This window comes from Calonectris borealis, chromosome Z, assembly GCF_964195595.1.
Source record: "Calonectris borealis chromosome Z, bCalBor7.hap1.2, whole genome shotgun sequence".
Taxonomy (NCBI): Eukaryota; Metazoa; Chordata; class Aves; order Procellariiformes; family Procellariidae; genus Calonectris; species Calonectris borealis.
Window position 1 is genome coordinate 71,944,904 of NC_134352.1, and position 23,854 is coordinate 71,968,757.

A 23,854-nucleotide genomic window follows, 5' to 3' on the forward strand; every position below is an offset into this window, starting at 1 on the left:
AGGCTTGACTATTTGTTCAGGTTTCTGTCCGGGGCTCAGTAGGACTTAGTTCTCTCAGTACTTTTTTTTAATTTCTCTGCATGTTTTTACAGTGTGTTTTGAGGGTCCAAAGCAAAAAAAGCTAAATGCTCTGCTTTCCCAGAGTCTTTTCCTTCTCCTTACTCTTCCCTTAATCGATTGTAGGCTTGCCACAGCTGAGACTACCTTTGTCTCATGACTGAAAAAAAGGCTCTTCCTTAATGTATTACAGGAAAGAACACTGAAAATGAATCAGTAAATCAATAAGGCTAAAATGTCTCAGTATTGTTCAGACCGCAGCAAAATAAAAAGGCTGGCATGTTGAATAAAAATCTTTTTGTGAAATAGGACTTGGAGGACATATCCTAGGTCTTACTTTATGAGATTTTATGAGTTAAAAGGAATAGTTCTTTTCTGGAGTCTCTGAAACTCAAACTCAGAGACTGGCGCCTGTGAAAATCCCTTTGGGATTTTAAAGTGGTTGGAGGTTGTCCTTTTTTTAGTATTATTTTTTATTTTATCCAGGACATTTTGAAAGTTTTAGTTTTATGTTTTTTGGGGTTGGGATGAGTGCAGAGATAGAGTAAGTTTTGGCATGTGGAGGACATCAGCATGCCAAGAAATTTCTCCAGAGAGGTTTTCCCTAAAGAGAGCCCTGACAGTCATATAAGAGAAACATAGCCTTTACCTAGCAGTTTGGTGTTACATCTCTCCTCCTCCTCTCTGTTTGGGATTAGCATAGCTCAGCAGAGCTTTAATTTAGATTAGCAGAAGGGTGTTGACAAGAAACCTAATCTAACCACAGTGTCTAAGAGTTCTGGTCTTGATTTTTGGATCTGTCATGGCCATACACAGACATACAGGGAAGTCATTCGGGGGAGGTTTTCTGAAGCAGATAAGAAAATTAAATATTCAAGTTTCATCAGCTATCATTGACATTTGGAGACATGGCTATTTTTTGCACCTCTGAAAATCTGATTCTACCTCTGTCTACTTTCCCGTTTTGAAGACAGAGATGATAAGTAATTTCTAATTCCTGTGACTTTTAACTTCACTTTAGAGAGCTGAAGTAAAATGGCTGCTCTTCATTTTCAACAGTGAAAAGCATTATGGCTCCCCTTGCCCTCCCCAGTTTTCCCTCATATCACCTAGGGCATCTCAATGCTACTGCAAAATAGTTTTAAATATCTCTTGGTGTCTTAGATTTGATGATTTCTCTGAAGATATAATATATGGCACCAAGTTCCCAGATAACATTTGAGAATAGGGGCAGACCACAACACAAAATGAGCTTTTCACCATACAGCTACTATATAATTTTCACTTGCAATTCAAACTGCTTAGGAGACAAAGTCTATGGTGACAGCACTGTTACAAGCTCACCCTTGCCCTCAGCTGGAAGTAAAAAGGTAGACTGAAAAAAAGAAGGTGGGCAGGCATGGCCTATCTCTGTCATTTAAACTGTGGGCCCATGCCTAATAAACTTCCTCTGACACTTTAAAAATTACTTCCCATTTTATATTAGTTCATTTGAAGTAGAAAACTGTTAATGGAATTTTCAGGTTAACGCATTCACCTTTTTGCCGCAAACTTATGAAGCCATGCTTGATTTGAGGAGGCTGAACAAGAAGGATAGGCTTATAAACACAACTTTAATAGGCAACAGGGTAAAACAAATGCATGCCCTGTAAAACTATTTATTTAAAGGGATCACTGAGCTCATGACAGGGAACACCATGCTGCTTAGCGGTTCTGCTCATTGCTTGAAGCTTTATTCTCATGCAGTCCCACTGACATCTCCTTGTGGAGTAAGATGCTGATTGGTGTGAACAAAGTACAGAATCTGATCCTTCCTAATTAAGATATATAAGGAGGAGACACAGAGAACCTTTCCCACCTGAGACGCCAATTTCAGTGTCCAGGTTCTGTACCATTGGGCACAAATCTATTAACAACTCAGCAATGATGTGGCTGGGCAGTCCTGAAGACTGATACTCATCAGACGGTACTTTTCTCCCTAGCAGATCCTCATTCTGGGAATTCAGTTTGTCAGTCAGATGTTATAGAGAAAACTTCCTAAGCCCTCATATTCTGTCAACTATACAACTTAATTCTCTGTTAATACTTGTCTGTACATTTTTAACCTTCCTCGCTGCCTTTCTCCCTTTATTTTTTTTGTGTGTCATTTTTACAAAATCCACCATGGGAGCTTTGAGGCTTCTGCACCAGTTAGAAATTCTGCCTCTCAATTGAATTAAGCACTTCCTAGCAGAGATTTCCTCATATTTCATTTATAAAAGCCTTATTATGTTGGCAACTTTTGCCACTCAAATGTCCATAAGAAATTATACAACTATTTAAGCATGATTCCCTGTTTATCTCAGATGTAAACATCATGTTTCATTGCTTTTTAGATAAACACTGCTGATTTGAACCAAGTTTTTATTGGATCCACATATCAAAGCATCATTTACAACAATAAACAACTACAGCATTACTTTTGTTCAGGCACACTAGCCAGCACAATCTGGCTTTATTGTAATTACCTAGACTTTTTGTAGTTTTCTTCATTCCCCCAAAATGCAGGTAAGGACGTGTCCCAGTTTTGGCTGGGATAGGGTTAAATTTCTTCCTAGTGCTCTGTTTTGGATTTAGTATGAGAAGAATGTTGATAACACACTGATGTTTTCAGTTGTTGCTAAGTGCCCTCCTAGTCCAAGGACAGCTCCATGCCTACTGACTGAGCTGGGTACACGAGATGGGGGGGAACATAATCAGGACAGCCAGCCCAGCTGGCCAACGGGGTATTCCATACCATGTGACATCATGCTCAGTATATGAAGGGTAAGCGTGATCCAGGAAGTACCGATCGCTACTTGGTTATCGGTCAGCGCGGGTGGTGAGCAATTGCATTGTGCATCACTCATTTTGTATATTCTGTCATTATTATTACTATTTTCCCTTTTCTGTTCTATTAAACCGTCTTTATCTCAACCGACGAGTTTTTCTCACTCTTACCCTTCCGATTCTCTCCCCATCCCACTGGGGGGGGGGAGGAGTGAGTGAGCGGGTGCGTGGTATTTGGCTGCCTGCCAGGTTAAACCACAACAGGACATTCAGAGAGTCCCAATCCATTGCAGTCTTCCTTCATGGGAAGGAGAGAACTTTTCTATGCCTTCAACTATATCTCCCCATTTTCAACCCCATCTTGGCCTACTCCCCAGCCCTGCGGTTGAAAGAATTGCTAACTCTTGTCTATCATAAAGACAGGCACTTTTCAACGGTTTGGGTAGCAGGGAAATTTTTTACTTTGCTGCTCAATAGTATGCTACAGCAAATACGTCAAGGGAAGCGCCCAAGTATTTAGAAGTTTACTTTGACTCATGTCTTAGCTAGTCAGCTAAAGCTAACACTAAACAAGATAGTCTTTTGTTCCACTCCCTGTCTGCAATCTTGATAACCTGGAGGGTTGGTTCTGGTCTGTTTTCCATACAAAGACAACCTCGGGGATTTCAAAGCAATCAGTTCTGATTTGTTTCCATGTAAAGATCAGATCAACACATATGTACAGTAACACTGGACACTACTTTGATCCTTTAAAATCTTACAGTGATTCAGAAAGCTACAAAAACAAATACTATCTTGCTCACCGAGAAAAAGAAAATGTAACGCTGTCTACACTAGTGGAAATCCCAAGGACAGAGAGCATAGTGTAGGGTTTATTCTAAAACATTACACTGGTGTTTCTTCAGGCAATTTTCCACTGGCTTGTCATAACTGTGTCTCTAATAGGGATAAACTAATCTTCCTGGATAAAAATAAAAGCAAGAAGAAGTGGTCTAATTCTTTGGACAAAAATTAAATCAAGCCATTTCAAGGTATGAAAATAACTATAAAACCTAAAATTATTGTCAAGTTCAATGCTTACGTTCCTTTAATTACAATCAGAAGCACTACTGAAACAGGTTAAACAAGGGTGTTTTCCTGTGATTTTTTAACCCAGTTTTCAAAGCAAAGTGGTCATAAAATGAGTTAAACCAAATTAACAGTCTGTTGTCAAGGAAAATCTAAGTTCCTGCTCCTGCCTTTCATCCCTGTTTTCTGGCCAGAAAAAAAGCCAGACCAAGTAAAACTCTAGCCTTGGGGTACATTGTACTATACTCACTATAATATCACAGAAATCCAGGTTTGAAGCTGATTTCCCAAACTATGCCTGCAAATTACAGCTGTGCTTAGAGCTTACTGCTCCCTTTGGTTGCAGGAGCAGAGGATATGCTCTCAAGAAGGAAGCTTTTCTTCCCCAACCGGAAAAATGCTGTTGGTCAATTCTGTGCGGAGGGAACCTGCCTGCAGTTTTAATCTATGAGGCATATGGGCTGACGTGGTCCCATATTGCAAATGTACTGCCCAGCATGGCTTCTCAACTCCTCCTCTTTGTGCGTTTTTGCCATTGAAAGGAAAAAAAACAGAGGAGAGTGGTGTTGGAGGGAAGATAGTGCTCATAAAATGTCAATAGAAAGAAAAGAAAATGTTTTTTGTGTAAACTGCTTGATGAGTTCAGAGCTTGGGGTGTTTGGTGCCGAGCTTGAAAAACAGAAACAGACACTGATGAAGAGCTATAACACCCTTGTCTGCACTCCTGGCTGTTCAGCACAAATTAAGCTGTGTTGACTAGCGTCTGAATACTTCAGAAATGAAAAATAATTTCTAATATATCCTCAAATCAGAGAAATGGTAGTTTTGGATAATTTTACAGAGGTTATAGTCTCAGGAAATACTCTGAATGCTCTAGTCTGCATTGTTCACAATTTTGTTTGCACTCAGGAATATAAAGCATCAAACACCAGGTCCAAATACAAAATGTAAACTCAGAGGGTAAAAATTAAGTCTGGTTATTTTTTGTAATTCTTGGGGAAACGTTAAGGAAGGAAAAGGTTGTTTTCATATTTGCATGTAAATATATTATGGTTATTATACCCTTAAGTCCATGAATTATCAGTAAACCTATGCCTTCAGCCTGGAGGACTGATCAATTCTCTGAGAGAAAAATCAGGTAAATATTCATAGCATTGGTTATGGAATTATTACACAAACAAATTTAACAAGTTGGCAATTGACTTACTGTTCTCAGTAATGCACTCGCTCAGGGGAACCGCTGGGCTAATCCAATACTCAATTGATTAACTGATTAGTAGATGCCAAATGTCTTTTCTCAAAGCATTGGGACTTTCTGCATATGTACTCAGTCTGGAAGAGACATGTGCACAGGCTTAGCATCTCAGCTTCAGTAATGAGAAGAAAACTCTGGGAAAGAAACCGGCTTTGTTCTCATCTGTTCTGAAGATTTAATATGTCCCCTTGTGATTTTGATAATTCACTCATGGGAATTTATCACCTGCGGTAAATACATGGTTACATTTACACATCTGGAAATGCATTGGTCTGTGCTTAGAAAATAAAGCTATTAATTTATTGACAGGTTGTCTGTCATCAAGTGGACACACATTTGATATGAAAATGCTGCCCTTTGAGGATTAATCGTAACAAGATTAGACTGTATAAGTGAAGATAATAAATCCAATCATGTTTTGTAGAATAGTCAGTCACTTCATGTTTTCATCATAAAATGGGGCTGTTATCTGATGATCACAGACTTGAGAAGTAATAAAAAAATTGAGAAAGGAAACATTTTTATAAGACTGTCTACCTGGGTCAATGTTTTATTCTAATTATATAGCTGAAAAGTCTTAAAACCAAAGTTTTGTACCATGAAAATAATAGATTTCATTACTGTTTCCCGTCCTCCTTCCCCGTTTTAAGGATGTTAAAGAATAAGGATATAGGATTTACTCTCCAAATTTAATTTTTAGTTTAAACAAATCAGAAGTGTAGATGAAAACATTTCCTTTTACCTGGTTATGGTTCTTCGTAAACTTCCTCAGACTTTTTACAAAATTACTATTTTAAAAAAAATTCCAAACCAGGCAGATTTTTCCTGGCTATGGTCTTTGTTAAAAACACATCAAGCAGTAGAAGGAAAATGGATAAATCTGCATTCCTCCACTATTACTACTTTCCCTCTGATACCAGCTTAAAAATCCTTTTGTATATTTGTAACTTAATTTTTCCTCTCTTTTGGGATGTTGTTCCTCCCACTGCACTAGTTAGTTTATGCATCAGAGTTTCTGTGTTATCTAAAAGATCTAAACATCTGTGCTTTCTTTCTTTTACAAGTCTATACTGGAAAGAAGTTATTTACTGAACTAAATGTTATGTTGCCAAATGCTTATACGAGACCTGAATGATCGGTCTGATTTCACTCTTCCCCTGAATACAATGTTTGTAATTATTCCAAAATAATTGTCATTAGCCATTTGGAAAGAGAAGAGTAAATGTATACACTGCTGCTTTTCCACTCAGCACTCTAATTGCACCTATCTGTAGAGCTCTGCAGTTGCAGTCCTTAAATATAAAGGCAGCACCAGAAAACACAATGCACTGCGGTGAGACCAAGAGAGACTGTATGCCATACAACAGCCAAGAGAGAAGAGTTGAATTATTAATGCTTTGACAAGTATTGACACAAGTTAACTCTGGTGGCAGAAAAACAAAAGAAAGGGAGAAACATAAACAATAGTTTTCCTTTTACATAGCTTTCATTGTTAATATTTGATGTTAGCCTCCATCTACAAAGCAACTTTCACGTGTGTTTCCTTTTTCTTATCTTGCATTACAAACTCCTTAATGCATCTGAAAATTAAAAAGTCATCTCTCAACAGAGGGAGACAGTGCAAGTCACCAGCTGGAAGAAACATCTGGTTTAGGTCCATGTAAGAAAAGACCTTGTGTCAGACAGTCACTCGAACAGAGTGTACAAGTCCATCCACAGCTTTACAATCCTCACCTGCCCTCTGTAGTTTGTAATGAGGTTTCACACTGCAGTAGGCTGAGTTGCATGAGATGCAAATTTGCAAGCTGGTTTGAATGACTGTGGAGAGACTGTTTTGCCATTTGGAGCAGAAATATATCACGTGCTAATCCTCAGTTTCTAAACAAATACCTGTTGTTATATGAAAATACAAATGAACGTTTCAGGCAAGAAAAAGTGATGATAAAATTTGGCAAATTTATATTTGATGGTGCATGGGCCACTGGAATCTATATTATTTCTTATGGATAATGAAGAGGGAAAGTTTTAAGCATGTAACAGATAAAATAAACTTTATAATCAATTCCAAGTCTGAGTTTGGTTCACAGGAGCTGTGCTGCAAACTCTTGTGAACATCATTCACTTCACTACAAACTCCTTCCTAGAATAATTTGCAGCCAGAAGGATCTATATGTGTCAGGCCATTTATTCTTAATGAATATGAATAGTTCAGCTTGCTCCCATTCATTTCCACTGTTAGTGAGGCCTTTTGGCTTTCCATGTTCTTTTGGTCTGTATTAAGTATTATTTACCACCCACATAACTGAATGCATCTGTGTGCTTTCTCTAGGTCACTTCTGAGTTTTCATGTGGTTACGGCATTTTTCAGCACATGAGTCACTGCAAGAAGTACAGTGTGTGCACTGCAGTCAAACTGGGAAAGGACAGCTGCAACTGATACAAGAGGAAGATACCAATTCTCATGACACTAAATGAACTAATATTGGGACTGTTCGGTTAATTACATCAAGATAAACAGAAAACAGCCAACATATGCAAAGATTAAGGCATCAGGCACGCTCATCAGTCACTGCTCCATCTCACTGAAAACAGGGTTACCATGGCTCTGTCTGGGACTTCCAGCTCTTGCTGGAAGTTGAGGCCTATCGGGAGGACTCTGCGTATGCAAACATGTTCAGTGCTTGAGCTGCAGAGCCAGCGTTTCCTGGAAGCATCCAACTCATTCCACTTTTATGTAAGCTGAGCTGCCAAACTGATGTGGATATATACGACAATAGCAGATATTTGGCAGCTAGGGAAAAGTTGCTGTTCTGACACAACCACTGTGCACTTCAGTAATTAAGTGAAAACTTCAAAGTCTTCCAGGGAAAAAGGTCTTGGGAAACTCAGACACGTGACAACACTACTTGGGGAAAGAGTAATCCCATGTGAAGGAAGCAGTGTTATACAGAAGATTGTATAGAACACTTTCCCCTTTTTCAATACATGTGATTATTCTGCTGCAACACAAGTCACTTTGGATATATCTATGCTGGTCAATCAGAGGTGATATCAAACACTGAACCTTGTTTGTCCATGCTGATTAGCTGGTAGCCCTTTTTGTTCTTTCCCATGAAAGCCTGGAAAGGTTTCTGATAACAGCTCACCCTAAGGACTGCTTCCAAGACTGTACGGAGTCTGTGAGATTGGCTCCCTCTACCACACTACCCACACTCCTTCACCTCTATCTGGGCAGACTTTGAAACCTCAAAGCTCCCATGTTCCCTCATGCCACAGCCCAGAGGTATGCAATATGTGGGGTCATTTTTTGTGCTGTAACACCACCGCTCTGGTGGCCTGCAACACAGTTCTCACGTTCTCTCAGACAGCTTGAAATGGAAAAGCACACATTAAATAACGCCTTGGGCTGTGAAGCTATCACACAGGGCCCAGAAGAGATCCAGAGGTTATGTTGCATGGACATGGGTATCAGCTGCAGGATATCCCTATCCCTAAACTGCATGGATACATGGCAGTTGCACCACTCAGCCTCAGGGTCAGGGACTGCTCCCTGGCACCCTTTATTTAGCAGGATCCTTTGGCAGAGATGTACACCTTCATACACTTAGAGTTCACCTACACCAACAAAATAATTCTGAATGAAACACGGACAAGCTTAAGTCCGCAAGGCTAAGCTCCCTTCCTTACCCAAACACATGGCCCCTTTTCCATTCTGGGAATTGCCTGGGCTTAGGCTATCCCACAAACAGTATGCCAAAATTGTCAGGGACTGCTGGTATCAGCCAGTGTCATTCCAGGCAGCACGTTAATGGCAAGAATAACATTATTGCGGTACTCATGCCCTGACACTGTGGAGTTTGCCATGTAGCCTGCGAGGGTATTTAGCAAGCCAGTACAGGTGTTCTGCTAGGGACAAGTCAGGAAATCCTATGTGCTCAGTCTTTTTCAAAGCCATCTGGTAGTTTCTATTCTATCTGCAGGCAGATGTGGGTGTGCAAATTGATTAAGCTAAAAAATTTCATTGAGCCTTTACCTCTGCCAGTGATGGGGTGTGTGGGATGCACTTGCCAGAGCAAATTACAGCTCTAACTCAGTCAGTCATTGTCGACACGTAAAATATTTGGAGACTTTACAATTGGAAAACCAGCTGGAATGTGTTGATTTGTACTTGCTTGTTTTTAAATTTTACTTTGAATGGCTAATAACTAATGTAATCCATGCAGTGCAGTGCCACACAGATTTCATCATGTGTTTGCACCAAGCTATTTTTGAGCCTGGGATATTCTCTTAAAGCACAATAGAAAATAAATATAATCTACCAACTTATAATTTAAAATGGGATGTACAGTTTCTGAACACTGAAAAATCAACCCAAGTCACATTAACCAAATGCAATAGAGAAAAGGCAAGAATAGAGCAAAGTCATTATCCTGTTTTAATTTTTGCAACCATCTCAGCATATTTTAAGGGCATTTGAACTGTCATACTAATAAACAATTAAGCAGTTTTAAAATTTTAGACAGAAAAATACAAAGACATAAGGCAGGAAAGGGGCTATAGGAAAACAAACAGGATGTATTGTATGGTATTTTGCAAGAAAATCATGATCATTTAATAAAACAGCTAACATTCCTACATAACATTGGTAAAAATTTTCACCTTCCTTCACCAATTATCTTTGCATTGGATAGAGAAATACAAAATCTCTCTTTATCAATGTACCATATATCACTAGTAATCATAATAACCATGTGAACTTTCAATCTCTAACAATTATAAATATTGCTGTTATGGTGATTTACTTAGATCATTTGACTTTGGGCGATTCAGCTGACAGCCATTTCCATATGATCCATAACCTAATCATTTTCAGTATTGCTTCTGCAATTGATGTTTTTATGTATTTTTCCCTATATTTTTCACAGAACAACTGTCTTAAGTTTATGCCATTGTATTGTAGAATAAAATTTGTTCTGATCTTGCTATGGTTCTACAAATAGGTATTTCTCAGACAGATGTAATCACACTGCATCCATCTGCGTTTATGTTTACTTATTTTATAGTGGATTAAGTACAGGTGGTGCTTCTCTAGATGATAATAATTGATCATTCAGGTAATGGATGATGTGATAGATTTAGAAACTGTCCTGGATGTTATCATTATTCACACACAGTATTTTATAAAAAAATGCTCATGGATATTCCTTATAGAAAGGGGTCTGATGTCATTTATTTACCATGTGATGTTTAGTTCTCAATTAGCTTGCTTTTTAGGGTGCCATTCCACACTACAAAGCCTTCAGAAGCAGAACTAATGTACAGTCTTGTCTTTTCTTCCATTGTCTTTCCCTGTTCAGTCATATTAATTGAGCAGTTTTCTTGGCCATATTCTGAATCAGAAATGCTCTAGTTCAAAATCACACAACTTTTTTGAGTTATTTTTTTGAAAACAGATTTCATTGGTCTGAGATGAATACACAGCAGTAGATTTAAATCCTTCCTGATTTGGAGTGGAAGCGCTGTACCTGCTCTTTGCTCTAAGAGACACAGGACAATAAAAAAGATGCTTCTCCTCTCTCTATACATGTATTCTTGTCAGCTGGATAATGAGAGATCATCTTTAAAAGTTCACGTAACGTGTAAACTAGAGAAACAATTACTGACAACCTTATTTTTCAGCACCTTGTGCAATGGGAACTTTGCTACAGACAGGACTGGGGACGGGACTTGGCTGGAGGGATGACTCTGTCGTTAACATGAGAGAGACACTCAGAAACTCAGGTCCACTCCCTCCACACATGATGATAGAAACACTGATTACATGACTGGATAAATAAAACAGAGAATCCTTTAACTTTCTAGAATCCTTATTTTCTAGATAGCCACCACTGAGGGAGGACTAAAAATGTTGCACCTCTCTACGTTCTGGATGTTTCCTATTTTGCTGAGGAGAGCTGTATTTTGCTAATTCCATGCATGAATCAACTGTTGTTTACTTCATATCCCCATCCCATTTGAGTTCCTCAGAATTAATCTCTGGTCTTTTATGTTATTTTTTTCTGTGATATTATCATTGTCATGCTCTCGCATTATGTGATGGATATGGGGTTCCCTAGCACGGAGGCTGCTCTGGCCCAAATCTCATCTCTGCCTGCAGAGGCTTATACCCACTTTTCAGATTTACAGAGTTCAGCCCTTTTGAAATAAGAATTCTCTGTTACTTAACTTGCCTGTCACTACTTGAATTAGATCTCATCCTAACAATTAACAAAATCAGTGATTGTTAAAAGAATATCCTCTTAAGCAATCTCATCAGTTGTCATGAAGGACAAGTCACTATTTTCTTATCACCATCACTAGGCTTTGTCTATTTTTAAAAAGAAAATGCGTAGGGTTTTGGTGTTTGTTACCACCACCCCCCCCAAAAAAAAAAAAAAAAGTTGTATGGCTGCTGAAGTATTCTGTTCTAATTAGGAAATATTTCTTCAGTACATTTGCACCAAAGACAGTGTGTTCCAGACAGTTTTCTGTGTCTTGAAATAACAGCCAACAGATAACAAAATAAATTAATAATTAAGAAACTGAAGAATATTTTAAAAGACATGTATTTTTGCAGAAGAATGCAATGTCATCAACCTATCTTTATACTCTACATAAAAGGATACTAAGTTCTACTCTAAACCAGTTCAAAAGTTATAAATACACTCTATAGCTCTATTTTATTAACCTTTAACTACATGATACATATCTATCTTTATATTTTTAGAAGAAAAGATTAAAATTCTTTTTCAGCATGCCCACTGTTTCTGAATAATATGGATGGACATAAATGACTGTAGATGCAGCCCTGGTGCCAGATGAGTCATGCAGAGAGCATCTGTGGAGGAGGTGAAACAGAAGCTTCACCCACTTGGCATCTTCCCAGGCTGACGAGAGCTCCAGCCAGCCTGTGTCTACTTGCATGAGTGCCACAGGGAGTAACGCTCCAATGGGGCCACACAGGCATGTTTCTCCTATGGCTTCCTAGAGTCCACCAGAAGCATTTGTGGAAGACAGTGCCTACCACTGGACCATTAATCATACAGTGTTGTCCAGATTTACCATCACTTGTCACCAAAGAGGGTTATAAAAAAAGACATCCATGAAACACCCCCTCCACCCCAAGAAAAACAAAAAACAAAACCAAAACCCAGAAGAGAATCAGAACAGAACTGGACTTTCTCCTCTAGAGCTGAAGAGAAAATTATCATAGCCACCTTCCAGTGATCTGAAATAAAATCTTCCCTTAAGAAATAACTTGCTTTCCTCAAGACCAGATGTAAATCTCTCTTAAAACATCTTGATTTGGGAGCCATAAAAATGAGGCCAACAGCAACCTGTTCTGTGTTCACCACTCTTCTCCTGTATGAAAACTCATCTCGTATTGCCCCATCCTTTATCAAACTATTGGGAAAGCTCTGGGGGTGTACTCGTGTAAATTACAGAGCTGGAGTCCTTCCTTTACTCCTACTCTAACATAGTGTGTGGTGTACTCTGGGCTTCTGACTTGTAAGTGAGGCTATGACTGAATTGCTGTCTTGTAAATCCCGTGTCATTCCACTCCTAGGGCTATGCAAAACTAAGTAAAAACATTTTCAAGCGCTATATTTGAAAACACAGTGGTAATGGCAACAGGGATCAGTCTATCAATAGGGGAGATTACAGCTAGTGTTCAGATGTCAGCAAGTTAAAGGTAACTTGCTAAAAGAATATTCAAAATATACAGCATAGCCATTTTGGTTTTAGTACTCTTCCCTCTGAACTAAACAGAACCAGCAAAGTGCTAAAGTATTGACAGAAAGGACAGAAATGCTGAAGATGCTCATCTTTGAGACAGGGCAGTGTCTGCTTCAGTCACCACAATCTCAGCAAGGTTTTCAAAAGTGAGGAGTGGCACACCTCGGATCCTTCCCTCATGATTTTTCTTTTTGGATTATTACACAGCTTTGGCCTACTCTTCATTCTATTTAGAACAAAGTCTGAGGGGAAACCTCACTGCAAACTCAAATAATATTGAGTTAACATTCTGGAAAGTGGATCTGTAAGAGGAAAAAAGGAGCAGACAAGGGATAGATAAAAATGTAGGGGGTAGGCAAAGAGATAAGTGAAGAAAAAGATAAGAAATAGCAAGGAAAGAATGAAAGCAGAGACTGCAGAGGCAAAGCCTCATCGATGTCTGGGCTGCAACTAACAGAGTCCGTCGTGGACGACTCTGGCATTGCCATATGCATAGATAAGGTTCAGAGTGTTTATTTAACTTACTTTCCTGTGTGACAACAGTATTCAGGTTCTTAGTAGAGCTTACTGCCTCCGGCACTGTGCCACACTGACCTTGTGATGCTGCTTCTAGATGGAAACTGGCTCATTCTCAATTGCATCACAGAGTGAGCAGTTGAAACTTCAGTCTGTCTGAATGGGTGACAAACCCATAGCTATCATCCTATTTTTATCCTCTATTTAGTTTAAACTAAATTAGTTCATAATCACTCAGCCCAAGATTCCTAGGACCAGATAAGGTTTTCTTTACTTACCTAACTCAAGTATAAGTGAGCAGGTTGTTCCAATGAATACATATGCCAGGTTACAGTTTTGACCTCTCAAAGTGACATTTCCAATCATTGCCTTCCTTCCACGAATCTGAGGAGTATTTTGAACCATGTCTCTGAGTCCAGAGACATTTATTCCAGTAGAAATTCTTCTACATCTCTGCTAAAGCAATTTTGACAGATTCAGTTTTATCTGCTTTTTTCCCCTTCATAACACTAGCTGACAATACTATTCAACCAATATCACCATTATTTCCATATATCCTGAAAAGCACATCCACTTCAATATCAGTGCATAAGTAATAATTGATATTTTGCCACGTTATTTTGCCAGACAATCATAGCTCTGCCTGAGCTGGGCTGCATAGTTCAGCAAAAAAAAAAAAAAAAGATAATCAGGCATTTCTTGCATCAGACATACCACATAACAGCATTTATTATATAGTGAATTTCAAACCAGAGACAGCCAGTCACAACTTTAAAATCCAAAGTCCTCCAGACCACAGCGTTTTGAAAAAAGTCTTGAAAATATCTTCAACACTTCTCTGAATTTATTGACATCCTGGCTTAGAATGAATATTTCTGGCTGTGTTTCCATTGTACCAAAGAGAGTGGATATTTTTTAGTAAGTAATTGAAATTGCAATGCCTAAAGGTTATTTTAAGCTTTCTAATCTGACTACCAGCTGCACAATTGGGTGCAGTTAACATGCAAATGTTGATTAATAATCCCACAAACATAATACAAGCGGTTTCTGAAAATAGGTTGGTTGGTTTGTTTGTTTTCCCCCCAATATCCTCTTGTAGAATTTTCACACAAGCTCAGCAGCAGAAGACAGGCCACAAAAACTCTATTCAACAGCAGAAACCCAGTTCTGGAGGTGACTGCCCAACTTGAATGGAACGCTGTGGTGGAATATTTTAGTCAACAGAGAAATGGGAAAGCTCGAAAAATGCAGTCCAGCATACCCCAGAGAGGGCATTCAGTATCTCATATTGAATGACACAATTTTAGAAACCTGGTCATTGTCTGTTTTCACTTGAAACTCAGAAGACCTTTCTCAGGTCTTTCTCAGGTCAGGTGGCATCATCCTATTAACAAACTGGCCTGCAATGAACAGCCACAGCTGCTCTGTGAGTGGATTCATTAATTCAGCTGAAAAATCACAAACTTTAGATTGAGGGAGACAAAACTGCACCACTGTTGTTCTCTCAGTCTTACGGTTACTTACAGACATTTGCCCAGGTGTTGATTTAAACCATTTTACCTTCATTTCTCCAGTGATTATTTATCAATTGATTTTACACACACTTTCAAATGCATTTGAAATGAAGGACTCATTCAGATACAAAATCTAACAAGGGAGACATTATATTACAGTTCAAAATTGCACAATGGTCTGGCTACAGCTCTTAGTTTGAGTGTTTCAGTGAATATGATGATTAGAAAAGCTCAATTTATGAAGAAATATTATGAAAACTATATTTTTATTTAGTGCCATTACTCTGTTTAATTTAACAGAAAAAGCAAATTTTCTTAATTATTTTTCTTTCAACAGCTTTCAGATCTCTATGTATTCAAATGGCAGTCACCTTTACAGGAGAATCATTCTCCAATTTGAAAACACATGCAGTGTTTTTAATTCATATTTTCTGCCATCTGTACCAAATTCTTCAATGATTCATTTTTTATCATTGAGCCATATTTAATATTAATGATGCAGCTCCTCCACACCAAACAAGGGAGAAAATGTGGCTTCACCAGCACCTCTACTACCCAAATCCAGTAGTGCCCTGTTCAAGAGAGAAGCAGCAAATCAAATCAGTGCAGATGTTGCTAAGTAAACCTTATGATGTGGCCTGAAGTCAGCCTCCATGTTTGGTTGCCTCCATTTTTCATTCTATGTTTGGGAAGACATAAGGAGCCTGAACTGAGCTCAGGAGGTGATGCTAGGTGTTCAGTTTCTAAATCTCTGTTTTGTTCCATCTGGGGCTCTAAGCAATTCTGTGCTCTGCTTTCTGAGAAGTACTTGGAATAAATATGCAGGATATTTACCCCAGAAGACTGTTGGTAGATGTAAATGTACCAGGGCAAACTCACCCCTTACATCATCCTGAAGTGGCTAGTCAACAGACGACTATGGCCCGGTGTGTCCAAGATGACTGTCACTGTAGGGTTGGAGTGCTTGAACTTCTCTCCTGTCAAAGTCCTTCTTGGATGTAGTTTCTGGAGGACAAGACTGATAATTTTCTAGCTTGGCATATTTACATTGGCAACCAAAATGCCTTGCCACTCAAGACAAAACAAGGAAAAAGGCGTAAAATTCAGTAAAGCTGCATTTGCTTTGATAGGGCTGTGATTTTACCACAGATTCTGGTTCTGGCTTTGCCACTTCATCTCTCTGCCATTGTGTTAAGCATCTAGTGTAAATGATTCATAGCTGAATAGGTGGCAGTGTAGTAAATATAAAGTTTTCTCTCTCCACCTTTAAAGTATGTGCATTTCTGTAGCAGCATTCTACAAACAGAGTAAGAATAGGGCTTCATTATGCATAAGGTAAATTCAGTCTGGGACCTAAGAAGCATGTCTGTTGACGAAGGTTTAAATCATATTAGGTATTACCATCTGTACAACATTGCCATGAAGTAGAATATCTTACAAGCCCTACTTTCACACTTTTCATTTCAATGTAATAATCCAATCTGTGAACTGCAGCTATAAAGTAGTGATGTTCTACATAAATGGAGGTAATTTAGAGAACTACACTGATTGCATATAAAAAAAAAATCTGTGATGAGCCTGATATTTCCTACTTTGAAAGAACAAACCATAGTATTTTAAAGATAAATGTTACTTTTCTTACTTAGACATAAAATAGAATCAATAGCTGTAATAAATTTTATTTTAAAAAGGAAAGACTCTGATGCAAGCAACAATGTTTTATACAATGACTTTTCTACAAAAAATGATGAATTCTCAAGAATAATAATGCATGTTCTTTTTCTTATTTAGGCTTATTTCATCAAGATAATGGACTGAGAAAAAGAAGACCTGTCATGACTGAATAATTCATGTATTCTGTCTTCACATAAGCAAAGAAAAAGGTGAGTGAAAAGCTCCGAACCAGGGAATGATTGGTAAAACTGGGCTGTGTATGGCTATCTGGCACCAAAACGTGATCCAGGTTTCATGCATGATTCCGACCTCTACCATGTAATATGGGACATGAACCAAAATATCCAGTCTGTCAAACAGTAAATACAGGGGTTTTAAAAACCAGATCCAAATTCATCAGGCCAATTTCTATTTGAGTCACAGTAATTTTAATATGCTAATGACATTAATTTACTGATGGAATGTAGTTAATTTGATATATTTCCTTTGCTACTGACGTCTTGCCAGTGTGCCTATTCCTTCCACAGCACAACCAGCAGGGAATTCAAGGTAAACACTCATTACCACAGCAAAGTGCCAAGACAAACTGAGAAAATAATTAGTATCAGGCAAAACACAGACAATCTTCAGACCCTGTAGATTCAAAGAACAGCCTCCAGCTTTGTACGAATTATTTCAGGATTAAAGCAGAAACTTGTTCCAATAGAAATAAAGAACACAACAAGGAATGAGGTTACGAGTCCCTACAGAAAACCAGCACCTGCTCCCAACTGCTGGCGTGCAAGAAACAGGAAAATTATGTTTATTTAAATCACTATGATGAGACTGAATTGTGGCTAAGCTTCTAAATGTTGTTCTAATGATTTAATAAGATTGTCTTCATCAGGCTGGCTTGTACAATCAGGAACAATACATTCAGTTATTCTTCCTGCCTTCTGTGGAGGCATTCAAAAACAATGAAAAGAGTGGAATGTAAAAAAACTGGCTTGGCTCAGCTGCACTGAATATCAAAATGGATAGGTGGTATCTGGGTCCACCGTGGTCTCCCTGAAGCACAATAGCCTTTCACTGAGCCATGCTCTGATTGATGTAGCAGTATGTAAAGCCCTTGGTTGCAGTGGTACCTACATGGCTGCACAAACACCTAGGACAACAGTTCTCCTGTTTTGAGAGCATAAATTCCAGCCTGTAGGCATTTTTCCTTTGTAGGCTATGAGTGCCGATCAAGATTTAACTGGTTAGGTTGAGAGCGGCAAGCAATTGTTTACCAGCCTAACAAATATGTCCTGGTATATCTATTTGGCATTCTTAAAATTTTTACTTCCCATTTGCCACCAGATCATTACTTCTGGCATAATTTCCTCCAGAATTAATTCTTTCAGTAATTTCCAAAATATTGGCATAAAGATCAGGTGCTTTAAAGCCATATGGCCACGCCCTCCCTGCATGTCAGCAACAGCATTCATGCAGTTGCAACATAAACCAGGTTAAGGTGTTGATTTGATTCCCTTTTCATTGTCGTTGGGTTACTTTTCAGCCACTTGAACTACCTGAACAAGCTGACTGTGTAGTTGCATGAGACTATACCTGGTGTTACTATTTGTGTGTTTACTATTCCTATCATACACATCCCGTCTTGCATGTAAGCTCGTGAAACAACTGAGCCAACACCCCAGAAATCAAATGTGTCCTAAATACCAGGGAAGCTAGTCAAGTTTTGTTCTCATTTAAATTTGCAATAAATTTATTCTGTAGAAATAAAACTATAAATATACTTTCCTTTTCAACAGAGTCTATCTTAATGGAATGCAGATAAAAAGTGAGTTGTCAGCACTCCCTCATATGTCACAGGAGTGGCTGTCAATCTGCTTCCTTTCCCACCAGTCTGATCATTCGTACTTTGTCACACATACAGGTGTCATGTATTCAGACATAAGCAACTCCACATTTACATTCACAATGCACATTGCGTGGCTGTACCAGTTTCCCAGTCACTTCTCCAACATTTGTCCCTTCTCAGATCGGAGTTACTTTCAGTCCTGCTCTACATCAACCAAATCTCAGCTTATTTCCTGTCCTCCTTCAGTTTTCTTCCTGATTGCTCCTGTCTTTTTTCATAACCATTTTATTGAAGATCTAATTTGTCCAAGTTGCCTGAGCTCTGTGGGTGCTGTGTCCTGCTCATCAGGATAGTTAAGCTGAAGTCAACGAGACTAGTGCTTAGCTTGACTGTAGGCACATGGCTGAAACAAGTCCAGAGAGCTCAGCAGCTCTGGGAGCAATCCCTTCAGCACTATTATTAATATCTAATAAGCCTGTTGCATATCAGTAATTGTGGAGGGGAATAAATGAGGGGGCTCTTTCTTGTAGCCCTCATGTACCAAACCTTGCCCTAAAGCCATTGCAGGAAATCCAAGCATGCAAGGCAGCATAGGACTGAAAGCCCTTGCACCAGTACTGCGAACTGTTCCAACAACCATTTGTGATTATCCAACTTTTTTATATAATGCAACAGAGGAACATAGATATTGGTTCTTTCCCCTATAACCAGAGGGGAAATGATGGAACATTTATTATAGTAATTTATGTCCGTCGTGTAGGCATTTAAACCAATAAAATATCCTGCCAAATATTCCTCCAAAGCCAAAGTAGTGTTCTTGAGGAGTGATAAAAGATTGCTTTAAACACATATATAATACATATTTTTTAAACAAAGCTTCTGTTGAAGAATCCAGATACTCCTTTTGATGTTATATAATGCCTGAGAGTTAAATATAATGATACCTGGCTTTATCAGTGTTTGTTATTAAGCCCCTTACCAAAGGCTTCTAATTTGACTGAATTTACATTGGAACAGAACCTGACACAACATATTAGCTCAAATGTAAAGAACTTGTTCGGGTTTGGTGGAGAGTGGGTGGGTTACGTGTTTTTTAGAAGTTGGTTGTGATCAGTATAAATTCACATTTAGATTGTTTGGAACTTTTTCATTCTGAAAGAGAATCAAACAAACATTATGACACATATCTCAATTTTCTAACATACTACTTTTAACTCAGAGCTAGTATTTAGTGCCTGCTGTTTCTGAAAATACAGCTGACATCAGACAAATCTCACCACTCAAAAGGATGCAAAATAAAATGTTAAAAGCAGGTTGACAGATTGAGCATTTCTCCTTTAAGAAATATGTCCTACTTTGCCCTAAAAGCATAAAATCTCTTAATCATTTAAGAGATCCTTTAGAATATATTGGGCAAAATTCTATGTGTTTACATTTTCCATTTTTTGATTTTCCTATCATTTGCGGCACATCAAGTAAATTGTTAGCAGTACTAGTGTTTTTTGATAGCTTTTTTTTGTTTTGGCAGTTCTCATTGTGCAGGATCAAAAGACCATCTGCTACAATGACTCAGTATCTAAGGGCTAAATCCATTCCAACATGCGAAATCCAAGTAAACAAGCCCAACACAGGAGGGCTTCCCTATAACCTAGGGCAAGAAATTTATTTCTTCATTGCTTGGATAGAAGTGATCCATGAATTTAATTCCTACAGAAAGAATCTCACCATTGAGTCTCCTCTCTGAGGTTTTCCTATTCCCAAAGTCTCCTCCATGCATTTGTAATGGTTGCCATCATGGTCAACACGTTAGGAACTGGGCTGTAAATCTCCAGAGTTCATGGTACCAACTGCTTGGATGGAGTTTGTGCTTCAGGAGTCTCATCTGCTATTTTTTTTTGGCATGGAGAGGACTTTATAAAGCACTCAGAGGCAGTTTTGCTGTTGTAGGTAATTTATACACAGTCACTCACCTGCCACTTCTATCAATATTATTTCCTCACATTTACTCTCTTTACCTCCTTTGTCAGAAAAATCCTTACTTGCACAGACAAACTCAGTGATCACTTGTGTGTGAAAGGCAAGGAGGAGTTGGATTTTTATAAACTACTACCACCATGAATTACTATTTATATTAACTTCTGGCTGCACCTAGGTAGATATTTTGGTGTATTATGTCATGTGCCCAGGGACTCTGCCCCCTCATCACCTGTACAGGCACCTTTCTATTGCACCCTATACTCCTTCATTTGATGTAAAAGAAAAGGCTGAGAGAAAAGGCTGGGTTTGTTCAGCCTGAGCTAATCTAATTCCTGTCTTCAGCTACCTAATTGATCATTATAGAGAAGACTAAGTCAGACTCTTCTCAGATGTGCATGGTGAAAGGACGGGAAATGGACATAAGTTGCAGCACGGGAAATTCCCATTAGATATATTTGGAAAAAAACTCTTCATTGAGGGTGATTAAATGCTGGAAATTATTATTTTCCAGTAATAATTTGCTGTATGTTTATCGTTAGCACATTCATTTTGTTAGAGTAGAAGATGTTGGTAGACTTCATTAAACATGCCTTTTCTTGAGAAGAAGCAGGTAGGTAGGTATTTTCCTAGTAATACAACTATAAAACAACAGAACCTATGATCCATACATCTGTTTTTGAGAAGACAAGCTGCAAATTTTCTTGATTAGGTGGAGCTTCCTATAAGAGGCTGGAAGCTCTTCCTGCAGTGCATCACAGCTGCTGCAATGTAGTCAAGATGTGATGGAAGCAAGAATAAATGAGAAAGGGTCACTGAGAGGCAGAATGAGTCATTGTCTAACCAGGGGAAGATGCCATATCGCTCAGCTCATTGATAGAGTTATACAAGGTCTTCGTGTCCTGCAATAGCCCCAGAGAATTTGTGAACTCTGGGCTGAACACACCAAGCAGGGGCAAGTACTTCCACCAAAGGAGATTGCTATGTGGCTGTGAATTATTCTCTGTTTTCCCTGACCACTCCACCAATGTAATGCAACTTGCTCAGGCTCAGCTCACCCAGCTTCTTTCCATTCGTGAACTGGTTTTAACAAAGCAGTAAAGACAGCAGTGTGATAGGATGAGCTATGCAGTGACTATAACGGCTACATAATAGATTACATAGTTGCCTTTTTATTTTAAATGAACAAATAGATCCTTAACAGAGGAAAACTTTCACTGATTTGTTAGCAAACAGTGCATTTGCGTGTTTCTCTCAGTGACAAAATAGTTTACTTCATGAAAACAGAATCTGAACTTTTGCTCTAGACAGGTATCTCTTTGATTTAGTTACAAAAATGAGCTTCAAGATTCACTTTCAGAATAGTCATTTCAACCAAAGGCAAGAAATTGCTATCAAGATTCAGCTTTATACAAGACGTGGTATTTGGTAACTTGTCCTCCAGTTTTTCTTTGATCATAGTAACCGCCAAGAGGAGAACTCGGAGTGCCTTTGGATAAGCGTGCTAACACACTCATGTTTTCTTCCAGATAACTTCTTTAAATTGTCCTTTAGGGGACAACTACTTCTATAAAATAAAAGTTTCTTCTGACATCCAGCAACTTCTGAATTTATAACAGTAGTTTAAAAACTAAAATAATTCTAATTGGTGCTGTCTTGATACATGATGTACCATAACATCCTACACTGCAAGATGGAACACATATACTACACAGAGGAACACTAAGCAGACCATGTCTAAACTACTGTATCCAAAAATTATACATTTCCTGTTCCCGTTAAGTTCAGAAGTAGCTGTGTGCTCTGAAGGCATGCCAGAAGTGATAGAGCATTACAAAAACAACAGGAACAACAACAAAACTTCCCAGACCCCAAATCCATTGAATGGATGGACACCACAGACCCTGTGAACTACTTAGCTGTAACTTCCCTTTCATGAGTTTGAACTTGGAAGAGCTAACCACAAAAACTGCTCTTGTTGCTCATTTCTACAGGCAAAGGAAACATACCCCAGCTTCATCCTAGGAGATTTCTCTACAACATTTGAAACCATTGGTCATTCACTCCTGACATCACCCATGCACCTTAGCTTTGCTGTTCCTGGTTGGTGATGGGAAATAGGGAATTATACTCTTCTACATTCTCCCGGACGAGTAGATACTGTTTTCCATGTTCTGCATCATAATGTCAAGGTTGACCTCACAGCTCAAATATAACCAGATAGGAGTTCATGAGATGCAAAGACTAAGTATGGAGAATTACACTCAAATCAGAATGTTTTGGAATGCTATCAGCATGCATGTTTTCTGATCATAATTGCAGAAACACCCTTGAAAAGTGATATGAAGAATATATATTTACTGTTCCTCTACTAATATCTTGGGTCCTATTCTGGGAACAATATGGAGATATCTGCAGAATGCCTACACTCCTCTTAAAGGTTTCTTTGACATGTAGGAACATTTCTAATGAGTTTTATTGCTATCATTTTTCACTTTACTAAAGCACACCTTAATGCAGAAATCTTTCAGGACACAAGAGCAGACACAGCACATGAACATTTCTGCTGCACTGAAGACCCATTTGTGAACAAGAGTTTTACCATTCCCCGGTAAATAAGTTGCATGGTTGGATCTTCTACAAAGGGTTGCATGGGAATGAGCAAATTATGTTCTGAAAAAGAAGAGGAGTTCAAGAAACTGAAGGGGCCAGACTCTGCTCTGGGGAGAGAGCAGAAGGTGATCCTCCTAGAGTATAATTTGTTCCTATGCTGCATATTTGTAGAATGAACTCACAGTGTTTTGGACTGCATTCAGGCTGTAAACTGTAGGGTCCCTGTTGGTAACATCTCTTGTGCTCTGGACTATAACAGGTCCCCTTCCCCACCCAGACAGCAAGAATATGCTCTAGCAGCTGGGAAGAGAGCCTCCTAGCTTAGACACGTTCCAGTCTGCTGCCCAGCAACCTCCTTAAAGTATAGTGTACCATACAATACACACAGAAAAGTGGGATCATCTATCGCATACATTAAAGAATCTCTAATGCTTTTCTACAGCTCATTTTATTTTCTTACACCCCTCCTACTTCTGCTGTTCTTAGGGTCTCTGTCCCGACTCACATATGTCTCAGGAGCGACCTACTCAATCTCAAAACATCCTGCTCTACTTAGTAGTACAATCTGTTACTAGTGCCGTGAACCAAGCAGATATTTTCCACTACTCTCTTGTGCTTGCCTGGAACAGTTGCATTGTTATCTCCTGATCAGAGGTATAAACTGGGCACAGCAGAAGACTGGGTTTGAAAACTACTCTCAAGCCTTAATTTATGTAGAGTGCTCTGCAAGGTCATTGTTTCCAAGCCAAAATGTGATTC